This window comes from Lates calcarifer, linkage group LG14 (genome assembly GCF_001640805.2).
Source record: "Lates calcarifer isolate ASB-BC8 linkage group LG14, TLL_Latcal_v3, whole genome shotgun sequence".
NCBI lineage: Eukaryota > Metazoa > Chordata > Actinopteri > Centropomidae > Lates > Lates calcarifer.
In genome coordinates this window covers 9,666,804-9,687,876 of record NC_066846.1, presented here as the reverse complement: position 1 = coordinate 9,687,876, position 21,073 = coordinate 9,666,804, and the positions used below count along the sequence as shown (strand labels likewise).

The window sequence follows — 21,073 nt, the reverse complement described above, 5'->3', positions numbered from 1 at the left end:
TATGAATAATGCATTTGTGTTACTTTTTAGACCTTACTCTAGAAACTGACTGTGTTAGAAGTCTTTTAGTTTGGTGGATCAGTGAATGTGTAGGAGGGGACTGGAGGTTCATTAGTGACATCATAAGAGGGGCAGGTCTAACCTGCTTTTACCCACTGATGCAACACAACAAATACTGCACACTGTACAGAAAAAGCCTGATATTGACCCTGAACTGGCTCCTCCTCCTCCTCCTCCTTTTAAAGTTTCCTCTAGATCAGCTGTTGTATGAGCGGCGTCCTAGCAGCTTATTAATTGTCTGTAAGATCAACTACAGAGCTGTTGGACAATTGGATGGATTTCTGGCATGTCTGAGATTTTAGATAACTGGCAGTTTGAGCAGCACAGATTTCCCACCAGGCTGCTCAAGCGATTCATTACAAACTGTACTAAACTTGTTTTAATATTAATGGAGTAGTATTTTACATGTTGTGGAAAACTAGTCTTAACTCAGACTTTGTTCTGTAATATAAATACAACTCTAAAAGAACGTTTTGGTCGACATTTGATCCAGTTAATTTACATTTGAAAGAGAATTTCATAAATTAATGCTGCTTTTCTCTTTTTTGTCAACATTTTGAAGAGTGCAGCAACAATGATTGAATAAAATTTGAATTGAATTGTCAGTGGATAAAACAAAGTTTACATTTAGTGTGAACACTGATGTTGTGACAGGCTGATTGATCTGTACTGTGAGAGGGTAGCCCATGCAGACGGGCCAATTAAAACACAACTATAGAGCCAAAGGGAAGATTTCTGTTACGCTGATGATGCCACAATTAGAGCGTTAAATATCTACACTTCCTCACACAACATAAATCTGAACTGCTTACATCAGAAAAAGAGCAGGCTGGCTGAAGACAGAGGACGCCCACTACATGCAGTGGTCCTCGCCTTGTATAGACGGATGCCATGTTGCTTGGATGCCGGAGCATGTTAGGTCAATGGTGAAGTGGCCATCGGGAGAACTGAGACTTCTCCCGGTGGGCTGCAGCACAAATTGGGCCAATGAGGGAAAAAAATAAAATATCCAGGTGAGACAAAGAAAGAGAGGGAGAGGAGATAGGTAGCACTGTGCTTGAGCTGAGCATTAATTAGACGAATAGACTAATTCACGTCCAGGTGTTTCTATCTCATGTATTGTTCTACAAATCATCACAGTTAATTTAACCTCTGTTTACTGCCTGATCCTTGTAATGTGTGAGACAGGCTGTATGTGATGGCCTGTCTCCAGATGGGTTTGACTCAAAAGTGCTGTGCTGATATTTATTCCCCCTCTGCCCCTGCGTTAGGTAGACGCTGTGTAAAATGTTTATAGTTCCTGCAGCAGATAATGTTTTTAGTAACGTTTTGTAGTTTACACAGGATGATACAGCCGATGCTATGTAAGGACGAGGAGAAAATACTGAAGATATACCTGATAGCATCAGTTCCTGCACAAGTAATACTTGGGGAATTGTAAGTGACAGCAAGCAGTGACCACTCTGACAACATTTTTTGCCATTCTCTATTCTAGTGTCTGCGCAGTGACCAACCTGGTCATTAAAGCAAAGGTGTTTTCTATTTGACAGCTGATGGAAATAGCTGATAGATACTCTACTCGCAGCAGAAAGGTCTGTCAGGACTTTGGACAGCTTTGTTTCTCCAACTTTTGTTTCCTCGCAGCCTCTTGTCTTTGAAAATACCATTAAGGCCAATCAATTGTGCAGCACAGTGGCAAGCATAAGACACCGCAAACTCAGGCGAGCTATTACCTGCTCACCCACCCACGTTGTCTGCCTTAGCACTTCTTCCTGCGGACAGCAATACGAGGGGAAGACCAAATGACATTTTGGAATACAGATTAATGAGCACAGGAGTGTCGCACGAAGTGAAGACACGCGACAGAGGTCAAGCATGTAATGACTGACCTTAAATTCAGTGGTGTCCGAAAGGTAAAGCTGTTGGTGTGTGCGTGTGTGTGGATAGCCTGTTACTTTATAAAACCTTCAAAGTTTATTTACCATCCGCCATGTTTTCAGTAGGCATTGTCTTATGATTTAATGTCAGTTCTTATTGTTTGGTTCATTGCTTTTCATCGCTATATTTTAATGACTAGTATGGAGAACACACAATAAATCTTTTAATAAAAATAGCTCTGACCTTTAATGAAGTATAAGATATTTCCAGAACATGTAACATCACTAATACTTAATACAGAATAGTTTCCTGCTGGTTTTTATTTCACTGAAACAGAAATGTTCACTGAATTGGGCTGGTGGTACTTTGTAAAGAAAGTTGGCACATGGTTGTCCTGAAATATTCGTACTGTGGGACACCATGATGGCTCAGTTATTTGTACTCTGCCAAATGTTTTTTTTGCAATGTATTAGTAAAGATTAACACCTGACTGAGGGGTTTTAAGATGCTGCCTCTCGGGCTGCACTCGCCCCCTTATATCATTGGAAATAAAGTGGGATGAGAAGGTGGCTGGTGTTGCTCTATGTTATCATAGCTCATTAGTGTCCCCAGTTGGCTTGCTCATGCAGAAAGATGAATTCCCACCATGCTATTCAATAATCACTGGGAGTTATTCAACTATTACTCAAAGATCATGCACGAATGTTTCTCCTGTTTGTACAGTTGCATCTAATCTCACAGCAGCTGCTGGTAGTAACACGTTCTTCTTCTTCTTTTATTTAATGGTTGGCAAACAGCTTTTAGGTACACGTTCTGGCAGCAGTAATATGTTACATACCACCAGGTGCTGGTACAAACACGGGAAAATGTACTTTTTAAGACAAGACTGTCCAAGCTACTGCTGGACAAAAAAAGCACAGGGTACCTTTAATCCCCCAAACAGCATTCAGAATTTATAGTTAGAACAGAATTATCCATATACAATTTGTGTTTATGAATACATGGATGTGTTATTAGGTCAAACATTTCAAGTGTGCATGTCTTTACATGTACTTTATCCTCTGTATGTGACAGATTTTGACATCTATAAAGGCTTAATAGGTTCTTTAAAGAAACCTGTTTTGCAGCAGTGATTAAAAAAAAAAAAGTAATTTTCATAAGTAATATTCAGATTTTGACATTCTTCTCCAAACTTGTGTCTGAATTATTGTTTCTTTAGATGGCTGGCTCTGGAGGAAAGCGCTGCTTTTATAGCTCCAGAAAAACGGGCCCAGCCTCCACCTCTACCCAGTGTAGGTAGATCCGAGAGCCTTCTCTAGGGTACGCGAGAAGACGAGAGACAGCCCAGTTGTGCTTGGGAGTCTGCTCCCTCTTCTAACTGTAATAAGACAGAAACTCTTATACTCTGTAGAGCAGGATGAAAATAGACACGTGCAAGACAGGAACACTTTAATCTTTCCCTCTCTCCCTCTTCCCTCACTCCTTCTGCCACTGTCACACAGCTGAACAATGTCTTGGGGTATAGGAGTATGGGATTTGAAAACCTATATCTGCTCTGCGAGACAGAACTGGATCCCGCTCTTCTTTTGTGTTGCGCTGCAGTCATAAATTTTGCATGTGGGAGCGCGGGGAGCGCTGCTTACCGAGCGAGCCTCAGCAGGCTGCGTGCTGTGCCAAGAGAGGACGGCTGGGGCTGCTATTAAATAGCACCACAGTGGTTCTCGGGCTGCTCAGAGGGGAAGAAGGCATTTCTGTGGGAGGCGATTGGTGTGCGGCGAGGAGAGTGACCACGTGCAATCTGTTCAGCACAGCGGCGCTGGAGGTGCAAGCCAAAGCCTTGTTTGGTATTCAAAGCAGCAGGCTTTAATGCATTGATCCATGAAGGGACGGGCTACACAGACGGAGTAGCACATGACTATAAATCCACAGCCAGCAAGCTATTAGGTGGTAATAACACTGGCCGAAGAGGTGCATATGTCTAAATACAAAGGACCTCTGCAAAGGATGTGTGTGTGTGTATTCCTGGCTGTAAAAACATGGGTGCAAACACAAGTGCAACCTGCATGCATAAACATGCTACACACACACATGTAGGCACACTGAAGAGCCAGGGAATAAGGGTGTCTCTTGTTTTGATGGTGGAAACGGGCTGGGGGTGGGGGTGGGGGGGCGCTCTCATTTGTGCGGCTGTAAAATTAAATGTCTCTTTGTGTGTGTGTGTGTGTGTGTGTGTGTGTGCGTGTGCGTTAAAGATTCATGAGCAAAACTGCCTTCCACTGCTTTCTCTGCTGGTTCCGACTGACATCCCTCCCACACAATCTCTCTGTTTGATACAATCTCACACACACACTGCCCATAATCAAAGCTCTTCCTCTTCTCTCTCCCTCACACGTGTACACACACACACGCACACACATGCACATTTTGCTCCCATCCACCTTTTAAAAAACACAAGAAAGACGAGAGAGGGAGAGGTGAGAGAAGAAGGTCATAATATTCTGTGTGATCCTGCCTTCACATCTTTGCCCTCACTTCCCTCCTAGCTTCCCACGGGATCATGGGAAATAAATGACAGCCCTTCCCCTCGCAATAGTTTACACATGATCGAAGGCGATGTCAACCCTTCGGCTGGCGAGGGGAGAGTTCGGGGATCCATGGATTAGTGTGCCAGGCTGGGTGTCTTAGTTTATGAGCGGCTAGGAAAAATGCCCCATTTTTTGACCACAAATTACACCCCCTCCACTCTCTCCTCCCACCCATGCCGGCCTGGCTGGATTTATTGCACCCAGGTAGCACCTGACATCGAGAATTTACTTAGGAGGTTTCTCTCGGTTTCTCTCTCTGACTTTGCTGCGAAAACCGTCTGGGTGTAATTGTGTGTGGGAAGAAAGACGTACAGTAGAAAACAAGAAGATTGCTGTGATTAGCGCGGTTAAAGGTACACAGACCCTGTTTGCAGATGCTCTGACGTATCCTGGATAATAAACGAGCCAATCATACTGTTTGTATTTAAAAGTAGGACTCATGATGTTTGTCAAACTTCTCTCCTGACCTCCTCACTCCTGCCTAGTTTACTTTGCTGATGCAGCTAATGATGCTTGTTGCTATGGACACCACTCAACACCTTATTAAAGTTACCACAACAGATTGACCACAACTCTTTACATTGTCTATAAATCCAGCACTGCTGAATGGGAATGGATGGGTCAAATGTGGGTTGGTGGTAGTTCTGATTTTATGAATTATCCTTAAACCGCATTAATAGATTTTAGTCCATGCTGTAAACAATCTTACTCCCAAAACAGACACAGAGCGACTTTACAATTAATTTAGAGACATGTTTTTTTTCTACCTGATGAATTCAGCTCCAATATGTAGCCTCCTTTTAGCTCTGTTTTGGTCAGCATCAACTCTGGCTCTGTAGCAGCTCAACTATCCTTAGCTAGTTGCTAACTTTGCTAATTAATCATATCTTTAGCACCGAAACAGTTACCTGTGCCATCTGGTTGACAAGAGTGGTGAGAGGGAACTGAAACTGTAAAGGATGGATCCTAAAATCAAGACCATGAGCTGTAAGATGTTAAAACATGAAACTGTAGAATCAGGTGATCTGTCTGTTTTCTCTAAGATGAAGCAAAAGAAACTATCGTAGTACAACCACAATTAAGATGAGTTTAATCCTTAATCCTTCATGTGGCATTTTCTCACAAATGAGATTGCACTGAACAGAAGTCATTTTCTGGCTAGAACCACATTCCTCACATTAACATGTATGTCTCCTTATCGTTACAGCAAAATAGTCTAATTTCCAAGTGATAAATTGCACAAGTTAAAACACGACTTTCAAACTGTTCTTCCAATTTCCAAGCCAATACCTGATTTTGCAGGACAACAGGGGCTTGTAAATGATGAATGCTTCAGCTAAGGGCAATTTGCAGTGACCTGATCAGCATACTGTGCACTGCAGCAATCAGACATGTTTGAAATCACACACACACACACGCACACATACACAAAGTGCCACAAAGAAAGGTGATGATCCCACAGGTGTCTGTGTGCTATCTCCTGTGCTGTCAGCAGTCAGGCTCTGCTCCATTGCTTTTTGTCATGCACACTGACCCTCTTTGTCTTCCCCTAAGCCCCCGCACTCAGCCCTGCTCCTCTGGACACAGTACCAGGCTACAGTACATCTGTCTCACCCTCTCATTCTGTCAGACTTCCATACACATATGGAAACGCTTCCCCCAAAACAGTGGTGTTTCTTTGATCAACAGGTAAGCCTGGGTGTTACATCAGTGTTTGTCATGTCACAGCTTGGTAGAAATAGCAAGGAAGACTTACTGAATTAAAGACATGTTTACATGTTTTGGAGCTTACGCTGTGTTTATTATCTGTGAGCAATTTTATTCTTTCTGCAAGTGCATAGAAGAGACACTCATCCATGCTGAGGCTAAGGGAGGTGATGACAAATGGATAAAAGCACTAATGGAAAAAGGGAAAAAAAGAGAGAGAACCGAGCCTCATTGCTCCCAGTATGTTTATTAAAACTCTTCTTTCACTCTACGAACGCACTGGGAGTAGAGAAGTCTGTGTGACACAAGCTGCAGCTGTCTCTTTCTTTCAGCCCCCGAAACTATGCTACCTTCAATCAAACAGCACAAAAGCAGACAGTAAAAAGGATAAAGTCAGAGATGGAAACCCATTCTCCATTCACTATGCACAGCCTGTAGACAGGGGAGGTGCTTGACTTCAGTTCAAGGGTTCTCTGCAGACGGCTTGTGAGTAGTTGCTCCATTTTTCCATCCATAATCCTCATCTTTCTATTAGGAGTCTAACAATTTATTAAGATTAGATGAAACTTTAATGATCCCTGTCGGGAAAATGGGTCGTTGCACTTGCAAAAAATAGAGTGACTAGAGAACACACTGAATTTTATACAAGAGAAGGAGCATATTGAAAATAATCGAACAAATAGAGCATTCAACTTGAGAAACAATGTTTGATTGCCTTGTATGGGCTGAAACCTGTGGCACTAGACAACTGAAAAAAATCACTTATTCATTACCTCATCATTTCACATAACGTATAAATCTTGACTTCAAATTTAGAGTACTTTCAGAGTGTCTCAAGGGAAACAAAATATTGCATTTATTGTATTTTTCTCAAGAAACACAGACATAGAATCCTCAGCAGTGATTGCATTAAATGTGCCACAACGGCAATCACATTCACACTGCAATAATAAAGATGTGTTCAAGAATACTAGGTGTGGGGAACGGCGGACTCCGCCAATAACAATGAAAAATGACTTCATGGAGAGGTAATTAGAAAATATAAAAACATTTAATGGCTATTGCTGAAAAAACGCAGACCATAGACTGTATGAAAAATGAGCTTCGATTTCATGAAAATCCTCAGGATTTAAAGAGTTATTTTTTCTTTTCTTTTCTTTTTTTTGAAGAAAACCAGCTTCTCTACATACTGTGAAACCTCATTCTGGACACTAGCAGTCAGTGGTTAAGGATTTACTTTGCACTCACAGATGGATGATAAAATAGAGGAAAGACCTCTAGAAATGAACAGAGAAACATAAATGCAGACGCCTCAGTAGATGTGCTGGATGGGTCACTGATTGACACTGATTGAGGATATTGATGATGATAAATATCTTTGGAAGAACATAAGGTTCAGAGAATCTATGCCAAGAAGGATTTAAGCTCATGCTAGTTTTTCCTTAAATTTGACAATCAACTATCATCACTCAAGTGATATTTGCATTGTGAGTGAACCTTGAGTAATATCTGTATATCTACCTCAAATACTCCTTTATAGCTCAAAGTTTGTTGGTTATCCTTAGTGCACCCTGTCTTCAAAATGGTGAAAAGTCAGAGTCAGCCATGTCAAGTGTCTTTATGAAATATTTGGAGGCTTGGCAAAGTAGTGACTACTCTGTGGGCTAGCTGGTGAACTACTGTTGCTAGGTAGGAACACTGTAGCGCTGGTCAGTCTCAGGTTTATTCTGCCCAGGCATTTTGCTCTTGCAGTTCTACACGATTTCATTCAATAAAGTGTGTTATTGAAGAAGGGGGGAAAAAAGCATAGTCAAATGACGTGAAAAATTGTGAGCAAATCCACTGCTCATTTTGGATTTTAGAATAAAAAAACCTGAATATACAGTACATTGTCATCTAACCTATCTATTTATTAATCTGTACCCATCTGTTTCTCCAGCGCCCCTTTGCCCCCTCCCCTTACAAACCTCTTCGGTGCCAGCTCATCCCTATCACACGGCTCCATCAGACGTCTACCAGCGCTCCAGCGAGGAGCCATGCAGCTATTCAAGTGAACATAATCAATTCCTCCTTCAATGGAGCACAATGCGACCGTTACAGCCCCTCACTCCGCCATCCATCCTGCCGCTGCTCACTGCAGCAGCAGCAGCCGGCTGCGCCACACAGATGGGCCTCTGCTCTGCCATGAAATGAGCTCGGTTTGTGCGTGTGCACGTGTGCTGTATATACTGTGCGTGTGTGTGTGTGTGTGTGAGAAGCACATCAATGGCAGGTGAAGGTGATGACAGTGTGTGATATATTCTGGTGGGCCACATATGAGAGTCACCACGAGACAAACTAGTGTGGTTTCGCATTTCAGTCTGTCAAACTGAAGGTCGCTCTGCTGTCTGGTCGTGTCAATCACTCACAATGCCACTAAAGGATAACAAGGATAATATTGATGCTTTTACAAATTGTCGTGGTTTCCAGTTTGTCTTCATGCAGTCAGCATAGTTGGAGAAATCAGGGCTTGTTTTCTTCCCTTCAGAAGAAACCGCTTGATGCTATTTCATGCTGCTACTACTGCAGCTTTTATCCTGAGCTGGATAATCTATCATAACAGATTTGCTTTTGTTCACACTTCCCTTTCATTTTTATTTCATTGTGGCCAAATTGATTTTTTTCATATCAGAGACTACACACTGGACCAGATGTTATTTTAGGCTCACTGACTGAAGACAAAGGCTGAAAGTGTTCCTGTCAAGATGTACAGTATGCAGAGTAGGTTGCCTAGAGAGTTTTTTTTTTTCCCACATCTCCTGACATTTTTTATTATCACCTTATTTCCTAGTTGCATTTAGTCATCTAAGGCTACAGTAAGAAACAGAAGTCTGGGAAATAAATAACCATTTTAAACTTCTGACTCAGTCAGAACGTTTCATTCATTTATAAACAAGCTGCTACATTTTCCCCTGTTGCCATCACCTAGTCAAAATGTTAATTTGTCTAATACTGTGGTTTATGACCAAATATCTTATAGCATTTGTTACTTGTGTTCAGTTTTGTTTAGCAGATGTTACAGAATCCACATGATGTGGACTACAGAGAGGAAAGTACAACTGTAAATGACAAATAATCTGAACAACACTTATGTATAAACAAAGTTAAAAGAAAATGCTGAATAAAAAATGACCACATAGGTTACTTGTTCCTATCCCCATAAGAGCATACCAACGGCGGGCTACCGGAGCGTCGTCGTCATGGTAACAGTACTAAACACACCGTTAAGCTCTGTAGCTTTGTCATAGTAACAATAATAAACACAGTTAATGTGGAACAGTCTCATACTGTAGCTTTGTCGTCATGGTAACAACGATAAATGTCTCAGGTCTCTTTGGTTAGGTTTGGGCACAAAGACTACTAAAAAGATCGTGTTCTGGATTAAAATTGGTCGTGCAATGTTCATGGATTAAAGAAACAACAACGACAACTGAGTTCATCGTATTCATCCTCGCCAACCTCCTCCTCAAATTGCTCTTCATACTACCTCATCTACTTTGTTCCTGTCATAATTAATGCTGCTTAAAAACTAAACGTAACTATGGCTCATAATAAGCTGCTGCACATACAATTTATGGGCCTATAGTCTCTTTCATACAGGGCAGAAGGAGTCACTGAACACTATGAAAATCATGTATTTGTTATGGCGTTCAGTCACCAGAACTCAACTACATTAAACACCTATGAGGAAAAGGAAAGTCCCACTTATATACTGATTCAAACACATCTGACACAGCTGACACATCTGAGTCCTGTCACTTACACAGCAGATATCCTTTCCACACCTAAATCAACGGTTTTGATACTGTATGTTAACTTCCACAACTCCAGTAGACTCTCCACTCCTGGAAGGAGGGAACACTGTCACAATTTTCTGAGGAGTGGAGAGTGCTGTGTAGTTATTTCTCTGCCCAGAAACTGATACATATAATTACGGCAGAGAAATGTAGGGTGAAATAGTGGGGTAGTTGACATGTCGATGTTTACTCTGAACAGCTGCTGTCAGAGAGCAGGGAAACAAGGCGTGGTGCAAATAAGCACAGAGAAAATTAGTCGCCGGGACACACTCTTTGGGTGTCTAAGGAGAGAAAACGGATCCTTACTAAAGACGAGCCACAAAGAAATGATACAAATGTGAGGGACAGATGGACCCGGTAAGAAAAAGAAGAATATTTGTTGAAAAATGAAAAAAACACCACATAAAAACATTTTCCTCACGTCTAGATCCAGAGAAAACCATTTAGATACAGAAAAATAGACTTTTACATATTTAAAGGAAAGTGCTGTTTTTTTTGGATCTTACTCTGAAAAATGGACAAACAACATATATAGGGAGCCTCTTCAAGCTTTGCATATAAAGTGAGTATAAAGTATTTTTATATTAACAGACTAACTGTATGTGAAAAGAATCTTTTATAATGAGGAACCCAAAGGGAATTGCTGCTTGCCTCTGCAGTTCAGTCTAGCTCTATCAAGCTTTATTGTTATTTTGGTTTTCTGGCCTGAAAGCCTCCTCTAAACTCACAACGCTTCTAGCCCAGTCCCAAACAACAGACAAAGTTAGTGACTAGCTGGTGCAAACCAGTACAAATAGAAGAGTGAATACTGGACTGAAAGGTGGACACAAACACAACACAGCTTTGTGAACAAACAGCTGTTTAAAATAATATGAAAATTGATAATATATTACTGTAGGACTCTTGGATTAGCTAGCTAATGAATTTATGGGGGAAGTTTCTGATTATTGGATAAATAAACCAGCCACTTCTTGATTGTGCATGCTGGTCTGTTCAGTCAGCTCTATAGCACCTAATTACAACATATATTAACTCAAGGAACTTTAAACAGTAAGGTAACAACCATACAATACGGCTACATTAGCTGGTATATTGCACCAAAGATACATCCCTATATTGATTACCTACAGTAGCTAATCCACAGGGCTAATTTCTACTTGTGTGTTTAAAATGGTTTATACAAAACTCAAGTAACTTAAGAGTGCATGTTGGTGTATCCTATAGTCAGGATAGCAAAAACTTATATATTAATAATATAAATCCTCATTAAAAAATAACAGAACTTCCTGCTTTTTCTGTATTTTTCGGATTCAGTTTCAGTCGATACCTGCTGTAAAAATAATGTATGTGTGGCCCCAAGACACAGCTTTGTGTCAAAGAGATTTAAAATTAGGCACTGTCTGATTGTCACAATTAAAACTCTTACACTACACTTACACTAGTTCATGCTCTCATTTCACTACCACATTAAACATTTAAGGAGTCTTTACACTGTTGCAAAAAATTCAACCTTTGTTAAATATCACAGAGGCTGAATCTCCCAATTCCAGCAACATATTACTTTAAAGTGCTTCTGTTAACACAGAAGTCGTTACATGGGCTTACACCATCGTTTTATCTGTCCTCATTGTTCCTTTTGTATCCTCACGCGCCCTCAGATTGCAGTCTGCTGGTTACCTGACTGACACAAGGAAAATCAGCAGGCAGCTGAGTGTTTTCCTACTGAGCTCTCCATCTCATGGAATCGACTCTCCCTCGTGTGATTAGGGAAGCAAATTCTGTGGAAGCCTTAAAATCCAAACTCACAATTTATCTGTTTTCACTTCCTGGCAGGGGAATTTTACAGTTTCTTCTCCTACCTCAGCTCAGACAGCATTAATGTAGAACCCTACTGCTGGGAGCCCAGTGAGGGCTGCCTCCCGGATACTGCACCTCCACTCTCTCTGTCTGCTGTCTGAGTGTGTGCACGTGGCTGAATATATTTGTTTTTGAGTGTGTTCCTGTGTGTGCTTGTGTCTTTTTTAGGCCTGACACAGTGGATACAGATGCTCCAGTTACAGTTTGCACACCTGCATCCAAAGTCCAGTCTCTGCTGTGGTTTTCTTTTCTTTTTTCTTTCTTTCAAGTTAGTCTACATGAAGATAGGTGGCTAAAAGTCTGGGTTAGGCAATGTAGATTTATTGTGTCATGCTACATGCCACTTGATGACTTCTGTTTGGCTCTGCTCTCTTGCGCGTTGTGTTGTTGCAAAGGCCTTCTATATTGCATAATTTAATTTAACCTGTGATAAAGGGCTACTGTACGTGCTTTGGAAAGGTTCCCTGTTCAGGAACATGATTGACAGGGCAAAGCAGAGTGTCTGTGCATAATTTCACTCTATTAGAAGGATGATATTAAGGCGATGATCTAGGGGCAAAGGGCCCTGACATACGGAAATAAGACAAGGTGTAGGCAATGATTTATTTGACAGGGAAAATGTAGGAGGTTGTGCGACTACTGCGCTAAGTTCACTGACTGGTTATTTCCAGGTGGTGGGTGTACAGTGTGCTGTACTTTGACCCCAGAAACCAGAGTTCCTGTAAAGAATTAAGTTGAATAAAGTGAGCAGAAAGACTGGTTGAATGTTAATTAAAAAAGTAAACATGTCTCATGTCAGTGATGACTTTTTCAGTAAGGTATTTCTTTCCCAACCTTAACCAAGTGCTTTGCGATAAAAGGAAAGTTAAAAATGTCTTTTGCTTTAGTTGCCAGGAGAACATGTCGTTGGTATGTTGCCATATAACTAATACATTTAGCATGAACATCTGTAAATGTGTTCATGAAAACATTTTGTGTCATTATGTGTTGATTTTAAAAAACTTAATCCAGGTGTCATGCTGTTCAAAATGTATTCACTGGCAGTATATAAACATCATCTGTATGAGATGGGGTTGCCATTTACCAGTCAAAACAAGAGAAGCTGTAAAGCAGTCAGTTTAACCCAGGGTTAGGTCCTTTTCATCAACTGGCAACATATCATGAAGCAGAAGAACTGTTGCTATGGTTACCTGCACTTTCTTTAAGGTGTGCAGTTATATGACTACTAAATCATCACTTGCCAGTCAGTCAGAAACAAGCATTTTCTGTGGCTATGGTATGGTAGCATCCACACCGCAGGTTTACACATTCACTGCTGATGGGTTGATGACACTGACACAATGGGCCATGAGGAATGACTAAGGTGTTTATGTTGTTTCAAAGGGGGAAACTGTTGCCCCGTGGCTGCCACAGACGCTGTAGCGTAGCGGCAAAGACAGTATAAAAAGGGGGAGACTTAGGAAAAGAACGGGAAAAGTTGAGTTCAGCAGAGCAAATGCACAGTAAGACCTTCTTGTCACAGGAACAGAAAGCTCTCAGCACTACTTATTCTGCTGCACAAAGGTCTGCTTCTCCCTATTGTGCTCCAGGACTGCTGCCTTTCTGCTACCTTGCGAACGACAGCTCTTTCACAGCGACTCCTTGAAAGAATGTAAACAGAAAGATATGTGACATTTTCAACGGTATTACTGTATAATTACTTTCAGTTCGGTTGCTCAAAGATGCTGCCGCTGCCTCATCTTTGAGATGCTGCCATTTTATCTTCGGTTGCTTACATTTTGAAGTCCTGATGTGGTATCCATATCACAAGCAACGTGTTTAGCTCTGCACGGGCAGATAAATGCTTCCCCGGCTCAAATGTGATTTGTCAAAGCAATTTAAGTTTTCGGTGGGAGCCTGCTCCTCCTCTTAAAGTACACAACAGTGAGTCTCCAATTTAAATAGATCCTGTCAAGAGACACTCCTCAGCACAGCACAATAGAGCTGAAGAATACAGTGGTGCTTGAACTATCTCTCTGTGTCTCCATTAACATTTTTGGAGCAGCTTTCTTACTCTGGATAGAGAAATCTAACGGTTCAGCTTGGCAAAATGAACCAATATGATGAAAACTCATAAAACTGGTTGCCTTCGATTAGTGGGAAAAGTGTTGTGGCCAAATTTGAAAGCAGCAATCTGCTGAGGGTGTTATAAAGTATAAGGAAGAAATGATTTCACCCTGAGACCGGTGACTGCCATTAATTTCTTCCAGCCCTTGCGTGCTAAAGGTAAGTATTAAAGATAAGTGGCTTAGCTTGATTACCGTTTAATAACTAAGAGGTGTCATAATTAAATTTCCATCAATCACGGTGCTCTGCCTCTAACAAATGTCTGAATCATTTGAATCATTATGCAAATTAATAAGTAATATTCTCAGAATAAATTGGGCTATTAACCAGTGGTACATGCTCTATCTGCTTCAGCTCAGTGATGCTCAGTTGTGTGTGTGTGTGTGCGGGCCCGCACGTGTGTCTAAAACACGCCCATGTGTGTAAACGTGTGTCATGTAATTGCTGCGACTACTACCTTAAGGGGTTTTTTTTTTTTTGTTACCGTCACAAACGGGCCTATGTCGTCGCGCTTCAGGCTTGTTGCGCCAGCGAGCTGTGAATGTCAAACACGAGGAAAAAGAAATACAGGCGAAGTAAATAACAGCGAGGAACATTGTCCTCAGCAGCCTTTTCATTATGAAAAAAAGAAGAACAAAAAAATCAACTGAGAAAAACACCTACAGTCATTACAGCTGGAAAGTTAGAACACAGTTATTAGAGACGAGAAACTTTTAACGCTGCTGACTGAGGCTTCAGGAGCATGAAGGAAGGAAGAGTAGAGAGAGAAAATAGGGCACGAAAATATCAATATGAGATATGAACGATGGTGGGTGCTCCCTCCCTTTAAAATGCTGGTGGCGGGAGCCACTCAATATTCATCGATTAGAGACGCTGCGTCGGCGGGAGAGAGAGCTGACGCGCAGTGAGAAGGCTCCTCATCGAGTTCCTCTTGTTTTTCTAACCCCGTGAATTAGTTCTTTTGTCTACAAGGCAATTTATTTCGGAGATAAAACAGCCTGTGGTTAATCCAGAACCCGGCAGCACCTTTTGCCTTTGTTTTTGTTTTGATTTTGTCTCTACTTACGCACAGGGTGTAAATTAAGGTGAACTCGCAGTCAGCCTGACCCTGATTGGTTCCACTCTTCATCTGAGGTGTCTGGGTAAAAAAAGTGTTGAAAGACAAATGAGCGCGGGGAGATGATTGGGACTGTTCCTGTAACTTCAGCCTCTACTCTCACTGTAGCGGGTGAAGGTGCAGCTACATCTCAGGTGCTCCGCTCTCCATCTTTACCACTCCCCTCACTGTCATTGACTGTTTCTCCTCTCTCTCCGGTGCCTGTTTCAAGGGCCTCCTCAGGCCTCTCAAATGATAATATGAAGCAGCCTCATTCAAACCACTTCCACCATCTAAAACATACATAGTATGCAGTGGCTCAGAGGAGGCGCAGCGAGGGTGAGGGAGACGGGGGAGGGAGGGAAGGGCAGGCTCAGCCCAGCAGGTAGCTTCTGCAACAGAGACGGAATTCAGCTTTGTCTTCCTTTGATTATCGCTGGATGTTCGCTCTCTATCTGTGGCCGCCAGCTAAGCTCCTCAGCTGCCTTTTCCTTTAGCAATCTGTTTTAGCCACACACATAAGGATACAACACACACGTGCCATACGAGCAAGAGGGGAATATGCACGCACACAATGCACAAAAACACACACTGCGCTTAACTGTCTTGCCTTTCACATGACACTTTTTCTTTACGTCTTATCAGCCGCTGCCTTTCAAAGCGAGGAATCTTAGCTTTCACATGAAAGGGGGGAACTTTCACACCTTCCACCTGCTTCTTCCCTCTCTACCGCTCACTTACTCAGTATTATCGCTCCTGATTGCCTCTCGAAGCCATCTGCTAGATTAATTGATCAAAAAGGCCCCGAATGTTTCTCGACATTCGCGTGATTGAATTTGGGACAGCCGGAGCCTTCATATTTCTCACCCCCAGCTTTCCTGGCGCCCCCTCAGCCACTTTTTCGCACACTCCACCGTCTTGTCTCCTCTCTCAGCTTCCCCTGTTCTGCCTCTTTCATTGTCGCTCCTGTCTTTTATATCCCTCTCCATTTTAACACCTACACGCTTGGTAATACCTCAGATAGTATATCACACAGGAGGGAAAACGACATTTATGTGGCAAGGAAAAAAATACCTTCCATTTGATTTGTTCCTAGCTACACGGCCAACAAAAAAAAAAAGAAAAAAAAAAGAGCTGAATATATTGTTGGGAAAGTTGACACTCTTAAACTTGAAGCTTCAGAAATCTTTTATTTATTTTTTTAAAAAAGTGTCTATAAAGTGTTGCACCAAATTACAGGCTGCCTTTTCTTTCCTGTGGAGCATTGTGAAGACACAGGGAGCCCCTCTGACCAATCAAAATGCCAATAAAAGACCCCGAATCAAGAAAGAACTGGGACACCCAGACGCCCATGTGCTTGTATATTGGCATGTGCATTTGAGCATACACTGCCTCCTTTTCTTTTTTTACAGCATGCCTTTGCAAATGTGCCCGAATGTGTACATGTGTGACGGTCAGACTTTGTTACACTATTGTTTTCCTGCCAGAGAAGCCTGCTGTGAGCATCCATGTAGCACGGGGCTCTTCTATCAAGCAGCAGTCTTGTGGCAACTGGATCCAAGAGCGAGCGCCTGCGCTGGGCTGGCAGAGTGAGCTGTAGACACACGGAGTCAGATATACATAGATGATAGCTGACAAAAATCTTAGACGTTTAACTGATTGTTCTCAAAGTGGCTGAGGGTGAAGTGAGCAGGTGGCGATTTGGCGTCTTGTTCGCGGGAAAGGATGAGCGGCTGTTGCTGGAGGGTCGGATGCGTGACGGCGCTTCTGGTTACAACGCTGCTCTACCCCGCTGCTGCTTGATGTGTAACCTTGCTCATGTTCTCCTGGGAATTGAATTTGGGAGCATGAAGTGCTCAAGTGTGAGATGAACTCTTGCACTTGAGGTTTACTTTGATATCTGGAATATGTATGGTCGCTCTCTTTTTCAGATATGCCAATCACTCCTGCTCTTTTTCACCACTGACCTGCATAGTATCAGAGCGCTCTCACACCCAGTACAGTAGGCTTGAAAGATTTTACCAAGCTCAACACCAGCTCATATCTAAAGGTTGTTAAAATGAACACTCTTTGATTTTGGATGCAACCCAGAACTATACACCAGGTTTCAAAAGTAATGTTCTTTGTAAAAAGTTTGATGTAGAATAGTAAATAGTAAATGTGTTGAAGTTGTAATCATTAAGATTTCAGTGATTGTTGATCTGCAGACACTGTGTTAATTTTTTGTTGTGCTGCAGCCTGGTGTTCCTTCCAGCTTCCCTCCCACCCCCACACTCAGCACATATCCAACGCAAATCCCAGTGGGCGTCTGCATGGGTGACCCGGTGGACTGTTCAAAAAAAAAAAAAAAAAAAAACATCCATTAAGTTTTTACCGGCTCTGTCAAGTCTCTTTACAGGGACCTCTCTGTGTGCCTGAGTGTGCTCCACCGACTGGGCCCACTGGCCAATCACAACCAGATCTTAGGATCCCCCCCACCTGCCACAGCCCACTTTAACCCCTGCTGACACCCGTGCAGCACAGCTTAACACTGCAGCTTCACAATAAAAGCCAGCCTGTGTTTAGCCAGTTGAATGCCTTTAATGTAATACAATTTTTGGCAGTAACTTTTGGTAGTTTTTCACAACATGCTCCATTTCCAGGTCATGAGTGCCAGGATTGTGTTAATGAAGAGCCAAGAAAAAGTCAGACTGATGGTTTCACATTTACAGGCATTAGAATGGACATGACCTGAAGTTCAGGCTCCTGTAATTGGCCAAAGTGTGAAAACACCCTTAAGTGCTACACTGGGATCACAGATGTTGTTGTGGTCACAGTCAGGAACCACTAGAGCAACTGTGGCTCAAGTGCTTTGTTCAACTTGACGATAATTGGTGTGGGATGTGGAAGTGCTTTACAGGCTGTGTCTACAGTAAACCAGCTACATTTGAATACTCAAAATTCTTCTTGCTTTTTACCAACAGACATCCTCACTTATATGCCTTTTTAAAAAAAAGTTTTGAGGGTGACAGTGGCCTATCACTTTGGTTTCAACAGGGAAAGCTTGTCTAAAATAATGATGTAAGATATGACTTTACAATCACATGCACTTTCCAAATTCCTCAAAGAGTGTCTAAGTTTTTAACCAGTTCCTAAACCCAGGCAGCAATAAATGATATTTGTCCCTGCTCTTTTCGTAAAAACACACAAAATAGTAACACTTTTACCACACTTAGTTACCTATAGAACTGATAATTATATCTTTAATATTGGTTTAATATATATAAAGAGCAAGGAGATATGCCCATCTTGGGAGATGGGCTAAAAATCTTTTTAACTCATGCAGCAAACCACTTACTAGTCTAGAAGAAACACTGCGAGTTAAGCATCAAACGTCATTCCTTTGCTCGCCAAAAGCGGACTCCAGCAGTGGAAATCAACACCGATGTTTTGCTTCCAGTTCTATCTTCTACTGAAGTTATCATGCTAACCAGCTAGCCCCGGCCTGTTCAGCCTGTCTTGTAACTTTCCGATAGTGATTCACGGTAACATCCAGCTCTGAAGAAGTAGCGCTGCTCAGAGGGCATATTAACCTCTTGCACTGTAAACACAGTGATGGCTGAAGCTCTTGGCAAGTAACCATTACCACCACCAACTCCACTAGAAGAAACCACAGTCGGCAGCCATTCACAGAGAGAAAGATGATTTACAAAAGTCAAGAGCAAAACGTCTTTCACATCATGCCTGAAAACTACTGACTATTTTAGAACCAGTGATGATTAAACACCAAGCCTTTGCAGAGAAACAAAATCAATTTGATTTTTTAATTTATCTGGTGATAGTAGTGTGGATGTCTTTACCATGAAGTCGGCCTAAAAGAGAACTAAGACCATACTGTCCACAGATAATCAGTGGAGCAGAATTACAATCAGTCAATGACACTTCGTCTCCTCACTTTCTGGAAAACTTGCTTGTTCCTACAGTCTGCACGGGGCTGTCTGATATCATGGGAATAACGTATGCTAATTTTGATTTAGGTTGTTGTTTCCTTTCAAGTCTTGCCAATAAAAGTGCCACGTTCCTGACAGAACAAAAGCAAACTATGGGGCGTATCAAAGTAAGCGAAAATGTATGTAGTCAGCCCGTCAATTTGCGAGTGACATTCAACACGCGGTCTTCAAAACTCATTTGCAGACATGACTGTGAAGACGTTCTCTATCGAGCGGCTTTGACGCTGCGGCTGAAGAGGGAAAAATACGGCCTTATCTTCATGAACATGCCAACCCAGCTTGACTGTGATCAGGAGAAACAAAGACGGTTGTAGATGGTGAAGAACAATAGTCTGAAATAAGCTACCGATATTGATATAACTACTGCAGAGAGAGCAAACACACTCACTCACACACACACACACACACACATAAGGCTTAGAAACCGAATGAGGGTCGTGCAAAAAGGGAAGAGGCTAACTCTCAGAGATCAATAAGAAGTGTGTATTTGTGTATTTCTGTGTGCATGAAAAGAAGGAGAGACAGACAGAGAGAGAAAAATGCAATCAGGGAACGTATGAGGTTTCTCCAGAGTGAGGATTTGGGTCATTTGAAAGAATACAGCTGAATCAGCAACACTGCCGCCACCGCTGAACTTAATCTACTGAATAGTCCTGCAGGCGGAGACTGAGTGAGGAAGAGAGGGAAAGGAGGAAGTGAGCGAAAGAGTGAGGATGTCGAATGGGAAGAGAAGGGAAGAAGAAAGGGAGGAAGGGAGAGGAGGAGATGAAACAAAAGGAGAGAGAGAGAGAAAGGAGGGAGGGAGATAAAGCAGTAGGTACAGGCAAAGGCGGGAGTGGCCGAGGGGGGGGGAGAGAAGAAGAAGAAGAAGAGAGATGAGGAGAGACAGAAGAGGCGAAAAGCAGTGGGTGAGAGATTTATCAGAGGAGACGGCAGGAGCAGGAGGGGAGATGGAAAGAGGAGAGAGCAGCAGAAAAGAGATAGAGGGGTGGAAGGAAAGAAGGGAGGGAGATATGGGAGCCAAACAAGAGGGAGATAGAGAAAGCTCACCCACTGTCTGCCGGCTGCTGCTACTGCTCACTTGTGGATTGTTCTCCCCATCAGATTAACGGGAAAAGAGGGCTGAGAAGTCTGCACCCCCGCCCCCGCCTCCTCCTCCTCCTCCTCCCCACCCTACACCACCGCTCCACTCCTCCTCTGAGGGGTGCTGCTCTGCTTATTTCTCTATCTTCTCACATGAACCTCATTTTTTCTGTTCTGCTCGCTCGTGTTCTTCATCCAGCTTTTCATTTTCAACACCACACAGAAACATAAACTGTTGTGATTTGAATCCAGCAGAGGGGAGGAGGGATCAGTTAGGTGTTTACTCGACTAGAAACCCTCTCGTTTCAGACTGACTGAACTGTAAACTGATTCTGTATATGCATAGATTGATATTTGCTCTACACTCGGGTGACTCAACCCTGACTCGCTGCTGTACTGCACTGTCCCCGAAGCCTGTTGTAGCCTACTTTAGCCCTGGTCCTGCATGGAAATCTTAACATTCATTAAGGTAAGAATGTTGACAACAGATGGAGGGCAATCTTCTTAATTGGTAAAATGAAAAAGAAAAAAGGAAAGAGCAACATAAATGGGATCACTTTAAGATCAGTGTTGTTGCAAATTTGTCAAATGTACTCTGTAACAAAAGGCCTAGTTCGCTTCCATCCACCAGTGTCAGCACTGAACACACTGCTACAGCGTGGCACTTCAGTCAGCGAGGAAGAAATCCTGACTTTAACCCTCGGTGTAAATCATTTTTTTGTTACTTTACACCTTTGTCATCCTCCTCACACTGTTTTTTTTCCCGCCTTATAACTTGGTGAGAAGATCATCCTCTGTCTGGTGAGTTCTTATTTTCAGCAATCTTCCTGTAACCCATTTTATGACTGCCTGAGAGCCTGGAAAATGTAGTCCACA

General features: G+C 42.3%; 1 long non-coding RNA gene across 1 annotated transcript in view; it reads right to left on the bottom strand.

Annotated features, from left to right (window-relative positions):
* Window positions 1-20,242, bottom strand: part of LOC127143248 (uncharacterized) — a 49,785-nt gene extending 29,543 nt beyond the window's left edge. The window contains exon 1 of the long non-coding RNA XR_007814538.1: window positions 20,165-20,242. This is a non-coding gene — a long non-coding RNA (uncharacterized LOC127143248). The remainder of the gene's footprint in view (window positions 1-20,164) is intronic.
* Window positions 20,243-21,073: the final 831 nt, after the last annotated feature.